Below are 18,276 nucleotides of genomic sequence, written 5' to 3' on the forward strand. Positions count from 1 at the left end.
ATTATATAGTATAGGAGTGCTCTTTATCTGGAACCCCATAAATACATATTCAGGAATAAATCTTACAATAAGTAGCAAATTGTTTAAGTTCACATCAGTGTGGGTGTTGGGATTTACTTACATAATATGTATATATGTACATTGCGTTGTTTATTATGTAATCCTTTAGATGAAATCTCTTAAATCATGCCAGGGCTTAGACTTGTGTGGCCTATTAATTTCTAGTATAGTCTTATAACTCTACCTTCTCCTTTGCTAGATGCTTTACAAAATGTTAATAGGTACAAGCATGACAAAGACCATGATCCAAATATCACACTGGGAAGGAAATAAAAAGCAAATAAAAATCCACCATGTTAAGTGCTCTCAAGAGGGTCACCTTTCCAATCCAGCTACCGTTACCGGAAAATACATACATTAAAGGCAAATTTATTTATGACTATGGTCCACTGCTTATCTGCACAATTTATTAGTCACATAAAATTTTTTACAATTTTGTACTACAGTGGATTTGACAGATTTGTCCACATATCTTGCATAGTACTTTGACGGGCTCTGTCTATTTAAATTTAAATCTATCTATCTACCTATCTATCTATCTATCTATCTATCTATCTATCTATCTATCTATCTATCTATCTATCATTTTCCAGGTTGGGTATACACACTGTAATGTATATACAGACATTTAAACCTAGCCTAAACCCTTAACCTAACCATCACATTTCTAGGAGAAATGTTCTTCCTATATTTCCTTTGAGTAATCAGGAAAAAAAATGCATTAGTACTTCTATTCAGACACACAATCAAGCTCCATCTTTTACTCTCAGAACTGGAAGGTAAATAAATCTCTTCTTCTTTTTATATAAATGCATATATTTCTATACCGAAATCCCTCAGTTAATTCATGACACTTGACATTAATCACATACACAGATCAACAAAGGCTTTGCTCTCATATGGAAACTAATTTAGAACATATTTCTAAATTACTGCTTGTTATTGCAGTCAATTTAGTTAGCTAGCTAATGACAATATCTGTTCATAATCAAAGTAGTCAAAAATACCAAGTTTAGTAATTAGACCACGTAATTCCATAAAAACTCAATTTTATAATGGAAAGTACAATGAGTTTAGCCAATTTTCTTCAAAAATTCCTCTATATTCAAAATTAGGAATTCCACAGTGTATTCTTTTGACATTTAAAGCTGGAGATGGAGTGTTTGGGTTAGAAAGCACAGCTCCCTCCTGGATTCTGTGTGAAATTGCTTGTAAGTCACATTACGTTCTAAATCCATTTCCCCTCAAACAATTCTGAGGGTATAACATTTACTCTTTGTCATTAATGTTCTTTTCTGTAAGCGACACCAACATGAATTGTAACACAATGAAACGATTAATCTTTGTTGGGCAATTTTAATGATTCTATAATTATAGAAAACTACAGAAAATCATGTTTCTCCCTTTATCAACTCAGATAGTGGCATTTCAATGTTAAGACAAAAAAAAAAAAGGAAGGGGAGAATTTCTGTATTTTTGTTTTAAGAATACCATATTAATGGAAATCTATAAACCAAACATAGATAGTGTCACAAATGCAAATAGACACGTGGTATAACGGGTGGTTGTGAAAAAAATCCAGCCGGAAAAAGCACTAAAATAGGCTAATTTCATTTTTCCCAGCTGTCTGCCTTTCAATTCTTTATCTCAGCTATCCGGTTTGAATAAATTTCATCTCCCACACTACAAGTAATGAGCAGGCAATGACTTATGAAGCACAGAGACCAAGTTAAGACAGAATTAGAATACAATTTTAATGAGAAGGAGCTGAGAAAGTAGAAGTGCTACTCATTTGACAGACTTGGCAAAATACCCAATATTATTTCAAATGTTCTTTCCTTTCTACAAAGAAAGTGTCAAATATTAAAATAAAAATTTAAAAAACAGAGCTCAGAAGAATTCATTAGGGATAGCTTTTTAATGTTAATTATAAGCTAGAAAATAGTTATTAGAGAAGTCATTTACGGAGTCTAGCAAATGTGACCTAAAATGTAAACGTGTTAAGTATACTTCTGTGAAAACAAATAACATGCTTTGGTTTCTCTGGAAGAAAGAAAAACACATTAACATTCAGGCAACATGCATCTCTTTGAAATGAGGTCCAGAAATTGTTGGGAAAATGTAGAGTAGACAAGTATTTTCTTTGTTACTGCTTGCTTGAAAGTCTATGAACTAATGTTATTATATGGTCTTGAAATACACAGAAAATAACCTGGTGTGAAAACAAGATAAACTCAGGTCTGAAGTTTTTTTTTCAAGGCTCGATACCAATGCTCAGGACAGGAGAAAGAACCTCGGTGTGGTGGGGACCATCCCCAGGAGGTATAAAGGGAAATGGTCCCTGGCAAATAGGAAAGATTTGCACCAAAATAAAGGCATTTATTTTCAAATTTAAAACAAAACAAAACAAAACAAAACAAAAACACAGTGTTTTGTTTTATAAAAAAACAAAAACAAAAACAAAAAAAAACCTGGATGCCACAAAATAACAAGAAGTAAAAAAAGTTAAGAACCCCAACCTACCACGTTGTAAAGGGATTTTCAAGCACATTTTCCCACTCAGCTTATGTCAGGGGGTACCTCATCTTCCTGCCTTTTCAGCTGGGCTGAGGTGGAGTCTGGGTCAAATTGAGCAGCACAGCAAGGATACTCACGTTCTGTATTTTAAATTCATTCCCCCAAACATCCTCCTCAAAGGTAAAAGGAATCTTTTTTTTCCCCTCCCCATGCTCCTACATACTCCATACTGTTTCTGTCTTTCTTTTAGTGATTACTTCCTGTCGGTTTTTCTAGTGCAGAAAACATCTGTGATTTGCTGCAGGCTCTCCGTATTTATTCGGAGAGCCTCACAGCAGGTGCTACTTACAAAAAAAAAGGCCCCTACGAGCATGAGCACACTAGTGTTATCCCATGACCCTCGGGTCACACTGCTGGTACTGCACAGTGTTTAGCAAAAGAAAGCTCCTTCCGTGAACAACTGAGAGAAAAGTGTTTTTTTCTGGTAGGCTAAACTTTTTATGAAATTATAAGTCAGTATCTTTACAGTTTTAAACTGAATGTATGGGCTTTCAAAATTATGTGTAGATACAGAATTCAGATTTGCATGCCATAGTAAACGAGTGACTGAAAAAAAAAATCTAGTAATTTTCTAATGCTGCTGGTGCCCCTAGGCTCCCATGCCCCAAATTCACTTCCTTGACTTTGAAGTCTGGGTCCTCTACAGCTGTGAAATTTCCTGGATAGCAAACAATGCTGGGGAAACTCGGTTGTGAGAAAATAAATTTGATAGCCATGGGCCCCTGTAAATGTACTTTGCTTTTAACACCCAATAAATGTGACCAAAAAGGGGTGTGCTACATTTGTCCATAAATGTCGCCTTCTTTAAACAGCATGTTAGAAACTCAGTTAAAGAGATTTAATGGAGCTAATTATAGTTTGTGAATCTCTCCAGCTTTCTCCTTATTGTTGTTGTTTTTTTCCTGAGTTATGCAGCGTCATCCACTGGAATACCTTACCGAATTTTCTTTAGCCTGGCGACATTTTCTTTAGCCTCTACAGGAGAAACTAGTTATACCTCTATCCCTCAATTTCACTTCTAACTTTTCAAAGTAATGTAATGAAGAAAGTAGAATTGGATCGAATCAGACTCTCTGGTTAGAGTTTCATTTCTAATGAAATCAGTACTATATGGGCAAAATAGGGAAAATTCCATAACCTCTCAGACCAATTTCTCTCTTTGGGAAAATTGGGATAGTAGTAACTACCTCACAAGGTTAAATGAAATGAAATGGGTGTAAAGCACCCAGTTCAAGCTCAACAAATCTTATTCCCCTTTCCTTTCCTTTTACTCAAGGAGTTTCTGTTGTATATCTGACATTTGGAAACTTGGCTTTGCTGTCAATGTCTAAGCAATGACAGTGTCAAGGATCCATAAGGCTTGTTTGAGAACAGTGTTTTTCACGGGTTCCCCAGCCGTACTATTCATGGTGAGAGGTTCCTCCGAGAGATCATTTCTGGTATTCCACACAAATCAAAATTATTCAAGGAGACACAGGCATTGATTATTTTTTCTTTGCTTCTTGTTTTCCTTGACCCCTATGGCAGCTCTACCAACATTATAAATGCTTCACAGAACTTATAAAGCTGGCTTTTGGCAAGTAGGTAATGCTTCCCACCTAGCTCATTTTCCTAGATCCAGGGGAGAACGTTTCTCCTGATTATATTTAAAATATTTTTAAAAAAATTTAATTGTGGTAAACTCATAACATAAAATTTACCACTTGAACCATTTTAAGTGTATATAGTTCAACAGTGTTAAGTATATTCACATAGTTGTGCAACAGATTTCCAGAACTTTTTCATCTTGTGAAACTGAAACTACCCATTAAACAACTCTCCATTTTCTCCTCCCCCCAGCACCTCTGATTGTATTTTTAATTATGGGTCTTGGTCTAGTTTCAGATGTGGTGATATAGAAACATATGTCTGGTAGTTATTAGAGTATATTTACAAAATAGCTGTTTTTCATTGAAAAAAAAAAAAGACCCCTATGTTCGCAAATGTATATAAAACACTCATTTCATGCTACACAAAACATTAACAATAAGAGCAATTATGTAAGAAATATTGATGTTAATGCTCCTCCTCACCTGTAAGATGCTGGGTGAATATATTTATAACTCTGGGCTCTGATTTGTTTGAGAATGGAAGATGGTGTAACATGTAAGGATGGTTTTCCTAGAATATGGTGATTATGTTGGAAACAACTAGATTACATGCTCTTTAGCCATGCCAAGTGATTCTTGAAATACTCTCTGGATAATTGAGGTCAAAGCGATTTTTTGGCATCTAATCTACCACTTCTCTGCCTCATTTGGCATATTTAAATTCAGCCTGTATTAGTATTTGAAGGAGGCTTATTTTCTTTGAATAAGTTACAAGTTAGAACATTAATTGTTAAACAAAATTTGAAAAAAGAACTTCACTAAAAAGGAGAATTTTACTTCAAAAGGCTTAGCTCTTATTATGTATGACCGGATCCCATTTCTATTTCCAGACTTATCTGCTAATTTCCCATGTTGCTCTCAGCTAGAGATACAAATCCTAGCATCACATCTGCCTAGCATTGCCAATATTTTTTCTTACTAAATGGTCACTAAATGTTTTCTTTCATCTTCATTCCCCGAGTATAAGTAAAATACTTTTAAACATTAAAAATATTATCTTAAAAATCTATCCCTGAAAATGATTTAAAAAATAAAGAAATATCATGCCATATATTGGGAAAGTATATCAATTTCATTAGATGAGTGTATTTTTCAAAAACTCTCCACTTACATACTCTTACTGACACATTTTGTCATGATACACATAATTAAAATATCATTAAGTTTATTACTGTGCCAGATTTTAAAACCACAACAGAAAACAGAATTCACCATTGCATTTCTTAAAGTCAAATCTTGTGACAAGCTAAGGTCACTTCTGTTCAAACCCCAAAATATTCCCCTCCCTTAGGAGGCTGGGCTGTTACTAACATTTTTGTCAAGAAGGACTTTTTTTTTTTTTTTGTGAGCAATGCAGTCATTCTCAGTGATAAAATGAAAGGTATATTCCACTGTGTACTATGAAAGAGATGATCTATTTTCCACAGAGCTAGCTGAGGATCCACTGCCCGCTTCTTCATGCTGTGAACTCCTGATTGAAGCACCAGCTGTGATCCAGGGTTTCAAAGAGACCTCGGAAATGGCAAAGCAAGACCCTGCATTCAGAACTGACAAAGCCAAGCTGCCGGGGAAGCAATAGCTATTCTTTTGGAATGCTTATCGTGGGGAATGTCGTTGACAAAAAGAAAAGACTGGAGAGGGAGGGGAAAAGGAGGCTTTTGTACGATATGACCTGACAGACCTGAAAGGAAATTAGAATGCCGCAGAAACATGGATTTTCTTCTTCACCTATCACGCGTAAGACAAATAACTGGTCATTATAGACAAAATAAGTAGTTGGAAGAATATTTCTTTCTGAAGTTAGCCTCATCAATATAAATGAATTTTATTTGGCTCATTATTAATTAGAAAAATATGTGCAGCAAATCTTGTCCTGATAGGTATAAGGAGATTCCAGGGAGCCCTAAATTATACACAAACTGTCACCCCTGTAGCTTCGAGTTAAAGTTAAAAGGTGTGTGTTAACTACTCAGGAATGAAAAGCAGCCATTTCTCCTCTGGGAGAATTGTTTGTTTCTTTATTATTCTTAGCCTCTAAACATTTAAAAACATTTTTATCTCTTTTGCTAACCCTAGCCATAAAGAAAAATATGTATAAGGCAACTTTCCGTTTTGTTTTGTGGTGAAAGTTGATATGTCCATTGGTGTCCCTTGGAGACTGTCACTCCCAGATGTGGAGAGTGTCATTATGACCACATAGTTCTGAGCTGATCCTCTGTTGGTGCCTGAGTCGAATCCTCAGAAATCAGAGATGCCCTAATGGCTGACCAGGGGACAGCAGTGCCCAGAGCCTCTAGCTCAATGTTATGGAGAGTGTGCTATGTGATGCCAAGCCATTAATGGAACAGCAGTGCTTCTTCTCTGCCAGAGGACCACGCACAGGGCAGCATATTATCCTCAGCCATTAAGCACAGTCACAAAGAGATGGTCCCCCAGTGGGCTCCAAGACAAGGTGGAGAAGCCTTTACTGAAATGCAGACATAGCTGCATTTGAAAATCTGTCTTGCTAAATTCAGTGCACTCTGGATCTTCCTTTTAGCCTCAGAATTGCCTCCCTAGATGCCGGTCAGTCAGACAGTACTTATTTAGTCACACAAGGCTGAGGAGGTGAATTTCCAAACACTCAGTTGTTTAAATAAAGATAAGTAGCAAAGCTTGTGGTGTTATAATCAGGCACCTATCTACAGGACAATTTCTAATGAGGCAGGGTATTAAAAACAATCTATTTACACTAGCTTATCCTACTTTTGAACATTGGTGAGTCTCTATGGTGAACAGATTAAGTCACATTTTTGCTGACCTACGTGGTAGTACTTTTATTTAGTTGGTTCCTTATGCCACAAGCCTAACAGAAAGCTGGGATGTCATCATGTGCATTCTCTGCCTCTGAGCCTCTGATGATTCTAGGCATCTTGGAAAGATAGGGGCTCTGCCCTCTTGCTTCTGATTTGCTGGCAATAGACCTTCAGCTAACAGTATATCTGCTCAGCTGAAGATGGAGTACTAATCTAGAGGGACTCGAAATGGCTCTGTCATTTTCTAGATGACAGCTCCTATTTTCCACTGGCTTCTGGCACATGTGCTATTATCCATCTATGTCAAGAAGACACTTGCTTATCTGGTAGCTAAGAATGCTTTTGTTAAAAACACGTTACTGCAGTTCATCAGTCTTGTGAGCATGTTGTTGATTTTGCTAAACTAAGTTTAAACTCTGCTGTGGTTTTGCAATATGACATCTATTTTTATTAGATATTGTCATGATTATTTATAGTGTCTTAGAAGCATACAAGGGTTTACAAAAAGACAAGTTAATCTGCCAATTGAATAGTGTAAAACGAAAGTTTCAGGACTATGGTATACACATGAATTTCATTCTTCAACTTTGGGCAACTCTTAGTTAAGAAATTACTAAAGAGGTAGACGTTGATTCAGAACCATAAAAAACAAAATTCAATGTAAATCATGTATGTTTCACAATAAATGATGGTAAGCATTTAAAAAAATATTATATAAAACTAATCATCTAATTATAACTCATGAAATAGTATAAAATACTAAAGAATATCATCAGAAAATGTCCTTAATTAAGTTGTAGAAATAACACTTTTATTCAAAACTGGAAAATATTTGTTTTACTGATATTCTTTTGGTTTGACCTGTCTGCTCATGTCCTTTTTGTTCAAACAAGACATTACCACTCATAATTTGTGCAAACCCTAACTGGTCCAAACTAAACTTAATCTTTCAGGAAGCTTCTGAAGAGTTCACATCTACCACGATCTGCCAAAACTTTTGTTATACATTAATTCACAGCCAGTAAGGTTGCTAACAGTGCTCAAGGGAAGAACATACCACATAATCTTTAAAGAGTGGTACCTGAATGTCAAAATCAAGTGGTTTCTAGCTGGCCTTTCTTATACTTGCCACCCTGAACCACATTCTGTCTTTCTCTTCTCTTCCTTCCCTTCATGCAAACACAGACTCAGGGCCCTTCCTACCAGCTACTGGGAGTCTGCCATGTGGCCTTATTAATGGTATGGGTGGAGGAGCCAAGGAGAGTCAAGGGATGTCCCTGTGGCAGCTGTCTACTTTCTTTCGGCCTTTTAAAACTGAATGGCTATGACAGGCACCAGAGAAATGACTTGTAAGACCTGTTTTGAGATTTGCTGCCCAACAGAAGCCCCTGCCTTATAGAGGACAGACGAAACCAAGGGCTAAAGTCAGTACCACGGAGTCTTCCTGAGAGGTTCTAATTGTGGACAGGATGTTATAAAGTGGCTCCTGGGTATGGAAACAGCTCCAGAGCTCTGTCCTTGTGTCCATTTTCTTAAATTTTCATTCAATTTAGCTGATGAAATAAACTCTGAAGAAAGGATATGGGCCCCAACATTATTATTATTAAGGAGATAGTTGAGTAACATTAGACATACAAATAAAATCAGAAAAGTGATCACAATGACTAAATAGAATGACGGCATCTCTCATAAACAGAAGTACTATATTTCTTGAAAGGAAAAAGAATATAAAAAAATGAAAAGGAAAAATGGAAAATCCTGGATTTATCTTCTTTTTAGCAAAATGGAAACATGGAAGCAGATTCTAAAAAGACAATGGTGCCAATTTTATGACAAAGAATTATATTTCTAAAAAGAAAAAAAAAATCGAACACGATAAAGAGCCTCCAATTAATTATACTGATATCCACATAGTTATAAATTAAGGGAAAAAAGGGTTTGCTACTAGGGTAAGTTATTTACTCTTTAAAAAAACTCACAGATAAAGCGCTCATTTTTTGAATCGAATTTTATATAGATTATTCTGCAACTTATGACCACACATACACACGAATATTTTTTTAAAAAATCAAGTGCCTCCTTTTCTTTCTGGATCTCTGTCTGACTTCTTTAAAATGGGTGTAATAATTCATATAAAGCAGAACAAAATCAAATTAAATGTATATAACTTCAACCCCATTAACTTGAATAAGATTTTTTTTTTTTTTTTACAGAAATAGGGATTTATTAGTAGAAGAGTCGGGGGGAAGGTAGCACCAAGAGTCATGAGTGCGGGTCCAGGAGGCCATGATTAGGGATATATTTGACCCCACAGCCATCTGGGATGAGCCGCTTTTCAGCCATCATGTCTTCAAACTCATCCACATTAAATTTAGTAAAGCCCCACTTATTGGAAATGTGGATCTTTTGACGGCCAGGGAACTTGAACTTGGCCCTGCGTAGAGCCTCAATCACATGCTCCTTGTTCTGCAGCTTGGTGCGAATAGACATGATTACCTGGCCAATGTGGACCCTGGCCACTGTGCCCTGCGGCTTTCCAAAGGCGCCCCACATACCTGTCTGGACTCTGTCAGCCCCAGCACAGGACAACATCTTGTTGATGTGAATGACATGGAACGGGTGGAACCATGCTCGGATATGAAAGCCATCTTTGCCACAGCTTTTCACCATGTACTTATTGGCACAAATACGGGCAGCCTCCAGAGCTTCGGAAGAGAGCTGCTCATATTCATTTGACAGACACCATGCGGCCACAGAGTGGGAACTCATCCACTTTTGTCTTCTTCTGCGCCAGGTCAAAGATTCAGATCTTGGCATCAGAGACAACTGGGCAGAAGCGAGATTTTGGGTATGGCCTGTTCTCACAACACTAGTAACATCGTGCGGGTTGGCAGCTCATGGTGACGCAAGGATCTTCAGTGGCACGCCAGAGGAAAAGAGTTGAATAAGACTTTTAAACAATGAGCCTTGGAAATTTTTATGCTTATCTCATTTGACTATTTTTTTTCATGCCATTTTAAAACTATATTGGTAGAAAAATTAACTGTCTGAAATTTTGACAATTATGCCTTAGATTTTCAGGCCAATAGTTTCAATTAAAAAAAAAATCACCTTTGGAATATATGTCTTTATAAAGAAATGACTACAATGTTTAACCATGTAACTGTAAAGATGAAGAAAGAACTTTACTGTCTTCAAACAAGGACCAATACCTAGAATATGTAGAAAGTGTTAGCAACAGCATTACAATTGTATTAAAGGGGATTAATCCAAGGGGAAAGGATTTGGGGAAATAAACTATTTTCCCAACATTGATTTAAGAACTAGTACTTACTAAGGCATTTTTTTTTTTTTGTATTAGTTTTAAGCACCAATATGAGGTCATCTGCAGAGACCAGCTTTTACAGAAAGGCTTGATATCAGCTACATTGTCCTCCACAGGGATGGAAGTGAATCAGACTATATGTCCTCCCAGGATGTGCAGAGAGGAAGACTCAGAGCTACAAAGGGGGTTTCAGAGCCTGCGGTTCTGCCTACAGAGAAAAAACTGGTGCCACTCTAGCACCTTGCATAAGTGAGTTGACAAGTTCCACGCCTATTCTGGGTCTCCTCACTCCCAGCTTCATCCATAAGAAGAAGACCCGTCATTAGGAAAATTTTTTCTTTATCCTTTTATAAAAAAAGATCTTATAAAGCAAAACAATATGCCCTATGAAATCTAATAGTTCATACTTAGAATATGCAGTATTACTTGAAGAACTTAGAAATAGCAATGAATGAAAAAGATAGAAAAATATTTTGATTGTGCCCTTCATGTAAAGTACAGGTTGAAGCCATCCTGCCTAAAAATGTAAAGGCCCAGGAAAAATAAATAAATAAAACCCAGAGAAAAATGGGATGGGAGCAGGGAATAAATCTTACTTGTTTTCATTATTTCGAGTTCTACTGTATCAAATGAGATATAGTAGATACAACAAACTAACTAGGTACCATTGAATATCAATGCCATTTGCTAGCAATACGTTTAACAAGTATTCTGAAGTTCAGTTTTCCTGCCTGTAAACTGGAGCCACACTGGCCTGCCAGATCCGTTGTGATAATTCCATACCAGGCAACTCTGCTCAGCGTGGGCCCTGCAGTCAGCATCTCCCAGCCTCAGCGGCTTAGTGGCTGTACTCTGGTCCATCCCAGAAGAGCCATGCAGCCACTAATGTCCAGAGAAATGGATCACAGGACATTTTTTACCTTTGGAAAATCCCAGGTTCATCTTATTATATCCTCACAGAAGTTAGCGGGACTGGAGGTAAACGCTATATTAAAAAGCTACATCAAATATACTCATTGAGCTCATCTGTCCTGAGATTTTATACGCTTGAGTTCCCATTTTTTTTCTCTCCACGTAGAAGGTATCTTAGTTGTGATTTGTTATCTTCCATTTCATCTTGTATTGCCTCTTTTTCTTTCGAAATCTAATAGGCACCAAATGCCTATCACGGAATTAAGAATTTACTGCCCCGCTTCCCAGATGATATAAGTCAGGACCATTGAAAGTAACAGAGAGGTACTATGGAAAACAGTACGGAGGGTCTTCAAAAAACTAAGAATCGATCTACTGTATGATCCAGCAACCTCTCTACTGGGTATTTACCCCAAAGACTTGAAAACTCATATCTGAAAAGATATTTGCACACTGATGTTCATAGCAGCATTATTCACAGCGGCCAGGGCATGGAAGCAACCAAAGTGTCCTACGACAGATGACTGGATAAAGAAGCTGTGGTACATATGCACAATGGAATATTACTCAGCCATAAGAAGAGATGAAATACTGCCATTTGCAACAACATGGATGAACCTTGAAATAATCATACTAAGCGAAATAAGCCAGAAAGAAAAGGTTAAAAAATCACATGATATCACTTATATGTGGGATATAAACCTAAAAGCAACAAATGAACAGGACAAACAGAAACTCATGGACGTGGACAATGGACTAGTGGTTACCAGAAGGGAAGGGGGAGGGACGAGGGGGGGAAAATAAAAAAAAAAAATAAAATGTTAAAAAAATAATAAAAAAATTAAAAAAATTAAATTATAGAAAATCACAATTAAATTATATATTTAAGTGAAAAAAAAAGTAACAGAGAGGGACATGTAGTCAGCTAGGATTGTTTTGCAAGGCTGAACACTAGATTTGAAAGTTTTAGGGATTTAAGAATATATTACTTAGTATAGGTTTCAGCCGTAGTTGATTATTTTCCCTAGCCAATACTAGGTACTTAGTTGCCTTTTGGTACATAGTAGTTAGCATTTTAATTATTATTTTTATTAGCAAGGCTTTTATTCACATTTGATTTAACCTTGTCTGGAAAGCTGGTCCTCCAGATCCTCCAAGGAAAATTCTGATCCCACTAACTCTGCTAGATATTGCCAATACTCTCCCCAGAACCCCTCCTTCCCTGTCCCCGCTCTCCCAAGGTTCCGCCCCCAGTGAGACTCTTCCTGCCACTGTGGACTACCCATTCTTCTCTAATTCTCTGCACATGATTTACTTTGTATATATTTTTTCTCATTTATATTATATGTTCCTAGGTATGGAGAGCTTTCTCAGCACACATATCCAGCCCTTGTTCCCACACTGGCTGAAGACAAAAGCATCCTTCCCCAGCAGTATGGTTAGAATCCAGTGCTTTGAATCAACAATTGGCCTGGTGTGAGGGGCATACTTTGTTGTTATGCCCAATTTGCTGCCATTAAATGCTCAATTTACCAAACTTACTAATTTAAAGAGTTACTTCTTATATCTACATATTAAGTTTTAGGCAATTCCCTGGTATAGTTTAATTTTATTTTGGAGGCATTTTATTGTGGCCAGGAAAAGCTTATTAATGTCTTATTTTTCTGTACTTTCAGTCTATAGCTTTTAGAAAAATTTTTAGTGTGTTTTGAATTACAAGTATTATGTTTATGTCAAGGATTTTATAAGTAATCGAGTGGATTTCATTAAAACATACATAATTACAGTCCATTCCTTTTGTACCTCTCAAAATTCACAGATATTTTTACCTAGCTCAGTTCGAAGATTATTTAGCAGATGTTTCAAAAATTTGGGAAGTCTCAGCATCTGAAGTGTGAACCATACACAGAACTGACATCCAACTTTTAGAGACTAACAAATCTATTGCATAATTAACTGGGCAAAATGACTACAGTGAAATAAAAGCTTAAACTAAATCTAAAACTAAATATCGACTAAAACTTCAAAACCGAACCTTAAGGACCATTGAAAATACTGAAGTAACTTTGATATAAACTTTAAGTAGATAACAGAATATAAGTATTTGAGAAATTTTTAATTTGGCTAACAGGCTTTCAGCAAACTGGCCTTGAATGAATTGATTTTTGGTGAACTGGTTTCTGAAACATAAGCGTTTGGTAAATGAGTGAACTTGAAAAATTTGACAAGCTGGTCATTTGGTCAATTGGCTTTCAGAAAATTGATTTTGAGGGAATTGAGTTCTTCCACAATTCCCCAGAAATAAATGATGAATGGAGCAATAACAAGATGGTAGATGGTCATACCAATTAGAAGTACAATAAGTCATCAAGTGTATTTTTTTCTCAGGTCCAGGAATTGTGACTGCGCAGTGAATTTGAGGACAAAAGCATTAAGTACTCCCCTTGCAAGTTTAAAGAACTATCACCTATTGGGCTTATTAGAGAGCAAAACAAAATCAGAACTGGCCTGATCATCTATCACCGACTTCCCCTCTCTTAGCCTCCCAAGTTCCCAGAATGATAGGGTTCAAGTCTGATGCCTTTTGGAGAAGTGCAGTGTTCTTGGAGAAAGTTGTTCCCTCCCTAAAGCCATGGGAGTGGGGCGGGAACTTCAAGAGAATTGCTCTTAAATGTGGGGGTGTACACAAGAGGGGAAGACTGGCATTCATTCCCCCTTCAGATGTCTTCTTGGCCATTGAACCTGCTGACCCACTTGTCTGCTACTTGGTCTAAAGAAAAGAGAATTGAAGAGAGACAGTGTGGTGTAGGACTGCCATGAAGACAGAAGTAAGAATGGCCCTGCAGGTTTTCAGTTCCTGAGGTAAGAGTGATGGGTCCTGCATATGCCAGCAGGTCCAGGAGTTGGCTATGTTGTGAAGATGAGACCAGAGACACCAATTGATGGGATTACTGACATGTAGGGAGCGAAGATATAGACACATGGGAGAGATGTCATAAGAACAATCCTGGCTAGTGTTGGCCTGTCATCCATTCTTAATAAGCCCATAGATAACAGCAGTTGTAGCTAATCAGGGAGAGGACTATACTGTCACCCAGCTTAGTATACATTTGTGCCTTTCCCTTTTCTTCCTCCCTGCCTCAGCACACTAGACGAGCTTGTCACTAAAAGGAAGGATGTGAGTGAAGATGATACCTCCTCTTCCCCCACCCCTTCTCCAAGCTGCTGGAACCACAGGTTCCATGTAACAGTGAAGGTAGGGAGACGACAAACTTAACATGGTGTCCGAGATTCAAGTTTTAAGAATGAACAAAATTGAATCTTACATAAAAAAATGACACTGATTTTTATAACTAAAATTCAAGAAAGTTAGAGGAACCCGACTTGAAAAAGAGTTCCAGTAGAGCCCGGCTGGGGCAGTTACTGGAAGAAATGAGACCCTTTCAGGTTTAAACTGCAATTAGTTGGACTCCTCAATAATCGGATTGTGAGAGTTTGTGGAATGAATCAGCCAAAAACTAGTGGAACCATAATTAAAGTGTTTTCAAAGGGAATGGAGAAGAGAGATTATGTTCAAGGGAAATTTAGAGGAAAGGATTTGCACAATTTGGAAACAGAGTGAATATGGAAAGAAAAATATAGGATGACTTGTTGGTTTTTGTTTTGAGTGTTTTGTGTTGACATTAACTGAGAGACTGGGAATATAGGTGGAATAGAAGAAAATAAGACAGGATTGGAGTTAGCAATGCCTGTGGAGAATCCTGAAATAGATGGCAAGAAGAGAGAGTAAATGAAAACATTTTCTCCCTTTTTACACTTAAGGAATAAAAGATATAGTTAGGAATTTCTAACTGTATGTATGTGTGTGTGTGTGTGTATAGTCAGAAATATGTATCTATGTATAAATACATATACATATACAAATATGTATATATATGTGAAACAACGTGAACATTAAAAAAGTATATAAACACTTCTTGTAAATTATAACATACAAAGTGGGTATACAGGTGTTAAAAAGAAGTAGGAAGGGCTGCTAAGAGTGGAATGTGCCTAATCAGGGCAGATCTTATAAAAGATGTTTCAGTTTTGAATATAGTTTTCTACTTTGTTGAAAGTCTCTCTTTTACTATCAATTTTCCTCTCAATTTAAAGATAAGAAATTTATAGTTTTATTTTTTAAAAGTGTGTTGCATTTTTCTGTTTAGAAGAATAATGTCTATTCATAGAAAATTTGGAAAATATAGAAGAGAATGATGATGCTGCTTTCCATTATATAGATATTTTATTGTGTCTATTTGAGTGAAAACATCACTTTGTATCCAGATTATAAGATTGAAAACAGGTTGAAATGAGCTAGGAAAATTGCTGATTTTTGCGGAACGTTCCAAGTGTAGACTAATATGAATCTGTAAGTAAGCAGCATGCATGTCCGTGTGCTGGAGGTGGTGTTGGTGGCAGTTATATCAAGCTAACAATGACAGTTTTTGTGCTGTTAATATGAAAATAGAAAGTGTGAGTATGTCCTAGATACATGATAGCATATTATTTTTGTTCAATAGAAACAGATGTTATGAAGAAATTGAATCAGAAAAAATCTTGATAGAAATATTTTCACTATGCTATACAATATGTAAAGATGCAAATTCCTGGGGGTTGTGGGGAGGTAGACAAGGGTAAGGTGGGGTCAAATATTTGGTGGTGGAAGAAAATTTGACTTTGGATGGTGAACACACAATGCAATATACGTATGATATATTATTGAACTGAACACTTGAAACCTATTTGATATTATTAACCAAAATTATCCCAATAATTTTAATTTAAAAAGATGTAAATTCCTTTTCTCTTTTTAGCAGTAACTTCAACTCCTCTGGGGAACTAGGAATGATTTTATATATATATATATATGAAATAAATAACCTAAATATAAGAAAGTAAATTTCAAAGATAAAAATCTGGTGTCTTGGATACTTCCAGTATGAGCTATCTTATTTTAGCTAAGTTGTTTCCTTTTTCATTTGTGTACAGAATGTAAAAATATAAAGGTAGCATCGGAAGTCAAGAGTCAATTAAAGTGACAGTAGAATCTTAAGTCATGAATTTACTGTGTCTTTTTCATCTTTTTGATATTTTCTGTAAAATTTGTAGGAGTGTTGCATTTTCATCTTTCTCATTTAGGAGTATTTAGACAAATGTGAGCTCTACCTGTAATGTTTTACTGCTCATCATTAAATTGTTAATCTTTTAAAGTTTTCAAGCCTTAAGACCTCATACTTAGTATTTCAATGTAGTTCAAATCAATTCAATAATGTATCAGTCATGGTTCAGTCAGAGAAGCAGAACCACAATGATAAATGAATATATATGGATTTCTTCTTTTTCTCCTTCTCTCCCTCGATCTTTCTTCCTTTTTTTCCTCCTCCTTCTCCTCTTCCTCTTCCTCCTCTTCCCTCCCCTCCCTCCCCTCCTCCTCCTCTTCCTCCTCCTCTTTCTCTCATCTATTACCTATTTAATGTTTTGGGTTTTATTGTTGTTTAAATATTAAATTCACTTGCATTGCATTTTGGTGTTAGAGTAGTGAAATAGGGATTCAGATTTAAAATACTAAGTTTTTAAGTATTAAGATTTCTATTCCCTCCTCACCTGATTATAGTAGTCATTGTTTAGAGGTTGTCCTGCTAATCGCATTCTAAATCAGAAATTTGTGGCTCTGTGATAACCTGTGATAACCTCTCGCAATTGCATTACCACTTTCATTGCTTTTTTTTTTTTTTTTAATACTAAAAGGCTTATGTTATTTATCTTCTCTTAATACCTTTCCCTTTTTACTTTTCTAGGTCAGGTTTCTGGAAAAGAGTCTGAGGTGGAGAATTGCATGCAGAAGGTTTACTAGAGTGTGTCTTTAGGAGGTACACCCATAATGGAGTAAGAAAACACTGGGCACTGAAGTCTCAGGCATTCCATAGGAAGTCCTGGAATTGGGATAATACTTCAGAATTACCCCAAATTGAGGCAAGGGGCCTGGGCCTTTGTAATCTCATACCAGCTAGTCGCTGAACCTTGAGCAAGGCAATCCACTGTGGGAGACAGCGTCTAGTAAGGTTCGCAGCTGAGGTCCATTGGCACATGTTCCCAGCCACTGCGGGCTTATGGTTGGCCCTGAAGAGGGGCTCTGTGTGGGGTGCCAGACAGAAACCAGTTGTTCATAAATCTTATTGTCATTCTTACCCTTTGCCCTGATGTTGCAAAACTTCTACTCTGGTTGTATTCTAATATTAGTGTAGGTATTTCTATATCTAGTTAGTTATTTTTGGCTATGTTAAGATTTTCTTTAAAAACTTTCAAAAGCTATTTCTTCATTTTTTTTTGGTCTATCTATGAAGAAAATTAAAAAGTTTGAATATTTTATTTCTTCTATTCAATCATTTTTATAGGAGAGTATGTTTCAAAGCAATTCTGGAATGGAGATCGGGGGTTAAATGGAAATTCAATTTCCAGAAATTTGTCAGATATCAGTATAAGATAATTTATAAACATACTGAATATCTTCCAGGGAGAGGTCAGGTGTTTGATGAGGTGGTATAAGGTATAACGCATGGACGTTTTCCTTAAAGCAACCAACCCCAAGGTAGAAATGAGCTGGGCATGTCCAATGAAGAGCAGAAGCCTGGTGTAACTGGGGTTAGGTGAGTGTGGAGAAACAAATAGGAAATAAGGTCATAAAGGAAATCGGGAACCAGATCATGAAGGGCCTATAGCATCACGGTAAACAGTTTGGATTCTATTCTGCAAGCAGTATGAAGCCACTGAAGGGTTTTGAGCAGAGGTGTAACGTGACCTGACTTATATTTGAAATATTTCTTTTAGCTTTCTGTGCAAAAGAATCAATTGTGTTCAAAGTGGCAGGTAATGAGGCTATTAAAATAATTCATGAAGAATGATGGATGTCTAGACT

The 18,276-nt window shown here is 36.6% G+C and overlaps 1 pseudogene; it reads right to left on the reverse strand.

Moving 5' to 3' along the window:
• Positions 1-9,380: 9,380 nt before the first annotated feature.
• On the reverse strand, positions 9,381-9,980 carry LOC120590896 (60S ribosomal protein L10-like; annotated as a pseudogene).
• Between the last annotated feature and the right edge of the window lie 8,296 nt (positions 9,981-18,276).

This window comes from Pteropus medius, unplaced genomic scaffold (assembly GCF_902729225.1).
Source record: "Pteropus medius unplaced genomic scaffold, Ma_sr-lr_union100, whole genome shotgun sequence".
Taxonomy (NCBI): Eukaryota; Metazoa; Chordata; class Mammalia; order Chiroptera; family Pteropodidae; genus Pteropus; species Pteropus medius.